This window comes from Ascaphus truei, chromosome 5 (genome assembly GCF_040206685.1).
Source record: "Ascaphus truei isolate aAscTru1 chromosome 5, aAscTru1.hap1, whole genome shotgun sequence".
NCBI classification, from domain to species: Eukaryota; Metazoa; Chordata; class Amphibia; order Anura; family Ascaphidae; genus Ascaphus; species Ascaphus truei.
In genome coordinates, this window is record NC_134487.1 from 198,348,172 (window position 1) to 198,354,718 (window position 6,547).

Below are 6,547 nucleotides of genomic sequence, written 5' to 3' on the forward strand. Positions count from 1 at the left end.
CAGCGTTTGGTGATGTCCATGCGTTCCAGACTTCAAGCAGTCATTGCCTGCAAAGGATTCTCGACAAAGTATTAAAAATGAACATTTTATTTATGATTGTGTTAATTTGTCCAATTACATTTGAGCCCCTGAAATAAGGGGGCCGTGTATGAAAATGGAGGCAATTCCTAAACGTTTCATATGATATTTTTGTTCAACCCCTTGAATTAAAGCTGAAAGTCTGCACTTTCTATTGCATCTCGGTTGGTTAATTTCAAATCCAATGTGGTGGCGTACAGAGGCCAAATTATGAAAATTGTGTCAATGTCCAATTATTTCCGGACCCAACGATGTCAAGAGTATAAAACAGTCATTATTATATTGATACTGTAAATATTATGATTACATTAACCTATTAAAAGGTGCTGTGCTCCAAAATGTTGTTACTTAAATCAGCGAGTATTTTGGAAAGTGGCCACAGCAATATTATAATGGGATGGATAAAAAAAAAGAGAGGCAAGTTAAACTAGGGTGAAAATTAAAACTAATGTTTATGGTAAAATATCCTTGTGGCTTTTTGTGCATCAATGAGTGGGCTAACATCAAATGTTAACATCATGAATGACACCAATCAGAACCCAGTCTGTATGCAAAACCTGTTTTTCCTCAACATATTACATGGGGGGAAAAAAATCTTGTTCTCCAGTCTTCTACTGTGCAGAATAACTTTTGCATCCTGTCATTTCACAAACTTTTAAAGTTCAAAAGTTTGTGATATTTGAACAATATTTGAGTTCTTCATAGATTAAATTATAGTATACAGAGGTTTCACCATCCCACCAGTCTCTTCACGTGTACTGCACACTGTACTTGAAGAGCAGTCCTGTGAGACTTGGTGATTTTCTCCTCAAATGGTCTAGGTCAGTGTTTTTCAATCTTTATTTTTTTAAACTTCCTTTTTATTGAATTTGAATATTAAAAGGATACAGAAATAAAGCTACCAAGGTCACAGACAACTCACACAGGTCTTAAATTGATCATAACAATCTATGTTACATTTACTTTTACATCACTCTCAAAGAAAGAAAATAAAAAGAAAGAACTAGGATATAAATTGGCACAGGGAATTCAAAAGCCAGGTAACTTCAACATGTTATAGCAGGTGGCAAAATCATGTGGGATCCCTGTTCAGCTATAGATCCCAAGTATGTGTAAACTTCTTGGTATCCTTTTAGGACACTTGTTAATTTCTCCATGGGGGCGGTATGCCAAAAGTTTATTACGTGTTTCTCTTAACAAGGTGCAATCCCATGTACAGGCAGTCCTCGCTGATCCAACGGAATCCGTTCTGGAAAAAGCGTTGGATAGTGAAACCGTTGTAAAGTGAGTCCCATGTTAATCAGTGGTGGTGAGCGTTGGATAACGCATTCAGGCGTTTGATAACGCATTCCGGCATAAAAAAACAGCCCGTAGGGTTGCATTGTAAAGCGTTGCATATGCCATTCATTGTAAAGTGAAACGTTGGATAGCGAGGACTACATGTACTCTGCACACGAAGAAGAGGAAAAACCTCTCGGGCAGCAGTCTCTCTCAGGAAAGAGAGAGCAAAGTAGAGTTGACATAGGCAGATAGGATGCTCACCCTTCCGTGGTACCTAAAGAAATAGAGCTCGAAGGTAAGGAGCGAAATTGTACTTCCACAGCCTGTTGAACTTGAACTAACCTAGCTAGGCAGTTGGTTCTGCTATGTTAAGTTAGTCTCCATAAAGGGGAGTAGGCTTTTGTTTTATGCTTTGTTTGCCTTAAAGGAGCAGTGTGCCTAATATTGTTATTGTTGTGGACAAATAAAAGCACCAAATTATTATTTCACTGGAAGAATTGTGTTGCCTCCACACTAACCATGGCCATCCTGTCACAAGTGGTGGTCGAAGTGGGATGTCAAAATCCCTGTAAAAGGGACAGAGCTGCCAATTGTGACTGGTAGATCCTGTGGAGGCTGCTACTACCAGTATGGAGGACGTGATCAAGGCCCTGCTACTCAGCACCACTGTTCAGCAGGAAACTAACCGACAAGTAGCTGACAGCATCACTAAGGCTACACTTACAGTGTCGGCGACAGCAGCATCAGGCTACGGTCGCTAGAAAAATCAAATTGAGATTACTTCCAGCGATCGCGACCAAGCCATTGCGCCGCGCTTACTATAAGCACACGTTACGGCGGCAACGCATTTGTTTTGACACAACGTCGCGTCGTCACTATAAGCGCAGCCCAAGGGTGTTGAAAGCATTGCGGCTCAGAAGGAAAGCACTTCCGTACAGAGGCAGACCAATCAGATGTTCACCACTCAGCTTGGGATTCTCACAGAGGCGCAAAGGGAACACCCTGCCGGTTGAGCCTATAACTGCAGTTGTGCAATTTAATCCATCTGGTGACAAAGTGGTTAAAACCAGAGTCATAAAACCCAAGCCGGATCATTGAGATGTTGGTATTGGTCCGCTTCATTCGAGCTTTGCTCCAAGACCTACACAATGGGTGGGACAAAAAGATCCCGTCACTTTTGACAGCATGGTAGCCGCAGTGGAACATTTTCTGGCTACCGAAGAATTGCCACGCTTCATGTTCTCTCGCGCAAACCAAAACCCACGCCCCACCACAAACTTTAAAGGCCAGCGCAAGAACAAAGACCAATGGCCGGCCACATGGTTTGAGGGAGCTGAAGAAAACCAGAAAAAGGACAGAAACTCTTAAGTGTCTGAGAGGTTTTAGGACCGAGCCGATCCAATTGTTTGTTTCGAGTGTGGGGAGGCAGGACATATTAAAGCTGTAAGCAATATTCTACATATGTGTTTTTTTAATAAATCTGTTTTGTACTATGAGAAAATACTTGTAGCATTTTTTTAAACTAATTTGAAAGACATTTTTAATGTATTATAATATAACGAGCATTTTTTGTTTCTATAGCAACCATTTACAAAATTCACATCCCCTTTTCTTTTCTGGTCCACCCCTTTTTTCAGCCCTGTCCTCTCTCTAACAGTGCGTCAATAGTATCTAGTGACTGCCTGGTCACATGATCTTCCCCACAGAACTTTGCATCTCGGGTCCTCTTCTGCTGCACTGACAACCATTTAGTGAACCCCCGATCCAAATCTCCGACGATCGATCAGAGGAAAACGGATTGATCAGCAACTTTGCTAATTACTTATTATGTGGATTGTGTTGCACATATTAAAGGAGATTTTTTTTTTTTTTAAAAAGTCAGCTTGGACTGCTGCTTTAAGACCTACTCTCCTAAGTTGCCCAAACCAATGGAGTGCATGTATGGTTCTGACTCGTGGGGACAAAAATATCCACAACTTTCTCACAATGGTAGTTTTAAACAGTAAACCAATCTCCGTCCTAGTAGACTCAGGGAGTGATAATAACTTAGTATCGGTTAAGCTGGTTAATCCTCTCCTCTCCAAAGCGAGAAGATGCAGATATTATGTCTGCATGGGTGTACGCTTCCATATGAAACAACTCCGATAAAAGTAACGGTTGAGGAACAAATTGTGCAAGCTACGGCAGCAATCGTACCAAAGTTGCCCCATTCCATCGTTTTAGTTTTCCAGGTTTTGATACCCGGTCTAGAAAATCTAGAAATTCCCCCAAGCAATTTTGGACGAGAACAGGCTAATGATCCCCAGTTGCAAAATGGGGTTAGCAAAGCTGCAGACGTTAATGAGGTCCCGGTAGAAGGTACAACCAAGAACTCCTACCCCTATTTTCTTATTAAAAATAATTTGTTGTACCATGTGAGCAAAGAGGCGGGTCAAGAAATAGAAAAATTGTTAGTGCCCTATTCTTTAGTAAGGAAAGTGCTAGACTTGTTGGGTGGCCATCTTGGAATGAAGAAAAACAAGAGAGAAACCTAAAAAGGATTTACTGGTCGGGATACACAATGCAGTGAAAAGTTTCTGTGTTCCTGTCCAGAGTGTCAGTTGGCAGCCTCCAGACCACGCTTGAGAGCTCCGTTAATTCCTATGCCCATTATTGAAGTTCAGTTTGAATGGATTGATATGGATATAGTGGGTCCCTTGGAGAAATCTGCAAACGGACATCAGTGCATCCTAGTAATTATGGAATTATGCCACTCGCTATCCGGAGGCAGTTCCCACATGTAATACTTCCTCCAAAACCATAGCTAAGGAAATGTTCTAAGTATTTTCCCGATTCGGGATTCCGAAGACATTTTTTACAGATCAGAGTACTCCGTTTATGTCCAAACTTATGGGAGAATTGTGCCTAGAGCTAAAAATAAAGTCCTTAAGAACCTCTGTTTACCACCCGCAAATGGACGGACTGGTAGAGAGATGTAATAAAACTCTAAAGATGATATTGAATAAGGTGTTAGTAGTGATGGGAAGAACATTGCACGTACCTTGCTGCCTTACCCCTTCATGAAGCACTGTACGTATTAAACGCGTCAAGGTCACGAGTTGGTCACATCGGAACACCAATTGCTGTTGAAGTCCATTACACGTGGGCCAGGGACTGAACACACACAGTGCTGCTCTAAATTACATCTATGGTGGACTTTTTCAAGCTAAATTTATATGTTCGCTATTAAAGATGTAGCAAGACTTACTGTTTATCTTGTTGAGGTCGCTCGCAGTCCTGTAACCATGACCAGTCCATACGGATTAACGCAGCAGGGGGTCCGTTGCTGAAGTATGGACCCCCCGCAGCGCGATTGCGGCAGACACTGTCCCCAGCACCGCTGCAGTATGCTTTCTCAACCGTGGTGCTGGGGACAGCAAATCTTAGTACATCTGTATTTATTTGCCAGTTACAAATGTAACAGTTTGAATTTTATATTATTTTGAATCCTTACCTCTGGTGCACTTTTTTTGTTTATTCATTTTTGAGATCTCCAGTTGGGAGACTTTCTTTGGGGAGGTGTAGGGCCCAAACTGATAAAGCTGTAAGGGGGTGGCTGATTGAATTGAAGGTATCCTTACTGAAAGTTTGTTACGCCGAGGGATTCTTTCTTCTGAGATTCTTATTGCTTTTCAAACATTTAAAAACTGTCCATATTCAACAATTAAGGGCAATAGGGTAGAAACATGTTCCAATTTATGTACCCGGATGCTTAAAGGGTCAATTTCTCCATTGCCTATAGTATACTATTGGTATTTTGACATGCTTTACGGGTTACATCTGGGTGATTTGTTTTTTTCTAGTATTTCTAAATACTTTTATAATGTTAGTATGTAAACATTTTGAGCGGAGACTTGGGAGGGATTCGATTTATTTTGGCTACTACCTACTCTCTGATAAAACCTCATAGCTCCCTCCCCCACCCACCTTGTCTCTATTAACTCTCTGATAAGGATAAACTGGGTGGCAAATTCCCCCCAATTCATGGGCCCCTAATAAATGGAATTTGTAATAATGTCTAGAGAAACAATAGGAACAAAATATTTGCTTTTAACATGGTTAACTTTGTTTAAGGAAGCCAATATGATTATTTCATTGTTTGCAAAAGGTTTTTTGGCTGGTTCCATTGGATTGCACATTAAAAGTTAATATATAAAATAAAAGTTCAGCATATAAATATAATATCAAAACAATATCAGTGATCATCTCTATAGTATTTGGTGACGCTATATTACTGAAAAAGAAAATAAAAACAAAAAGTTTGTTAGATATTTGTTCTACTGTACCTACCATTAACTGCTGAAGGACTACAGGCGAAGGTAGATGTAACCATAAAGATGTAATACGAAAAAAGTTGTCCTAGGTAAAAACAAAAATACAGAAGAACCATTTAACTATATGGAAAAATGATAATTTAGTTCAGACAGACACATTCACATCATAAAACCAAAATAAACGATAAGCATAATACACTTATATCATATATTCTAGGACATTTGGACTATATTTACCATTCTGGTGACTATAACCATGGATTAAGACCTGTGGATTATGATGCCAATAAGGAATTTACCCTTGTTTATTCTATTTGGCCCACTCAGATCTCTTTTTTCCAGAAAGAGGATATAAGAAAACACTTTATCCCAGATATAGGAGCACATTTGAGTCCATATGGACATTGCTGTATGATTTTATTATCATATGCTTCTCTTATAATCAAGGAATCATATTCTTTGATATTCAATGTGTATTTTTATGATTGTCATGTCACCACAATTGTTATATTGGAGATAATGCAATATCAGTATGTTCAAGTGGGATTTTACCTTTTTGCTGTTTATATCTCTCAATAACTCTGTTTAGATGTTTCCTTTTGGCAAATCTCTTTGAAATAATGCCGACAGCACTGGGGTTACTATAGCAACGGTAAGCTTACATATTTTTTATGCAACGTTGCAAGCAACCATATAGACTCGTAGGTTTACAGCACAGTTGAGGCTCCCTTTTAGCCCATTGTTTTTTTCTGATGCTCTTGTAGTTACTATGTACCGCATGTGATGGCGCTCCTCACATGATGACGCTATCAGCGTCACACTGCGATTTTCCTAGCTGATGTTGGCAGCAACACCATCTAGCTCGGCAGATATTT

General features: G+C 39.9%; 1 protein-coding gene across 4 annotated transcripts in view; it reads right to left on the minus strand.

The window, feature by feature from the left end:
* Window positions 1-5,757, minus strand: part of FAM13B (family with sequence similarity 13 member B) — a 161,815-nt gene extending 156,058 nt beyond the window's left edge. For all 4 annotated transcript variants that reach the window (XM_075601594.1, XM_075601595.1, XM_075601591.1 and 1 more), the window contains exon 1: window positions 5,689-5,757. The gene's annotated coding sequence lies outside the window, so the exon portion shown is untranslated. The remainder of the gene's footprint in view (window positions 1-5,688) is intronic.
* Window positions 5,758-6,547: the final 790 nt, after the last annotated feature.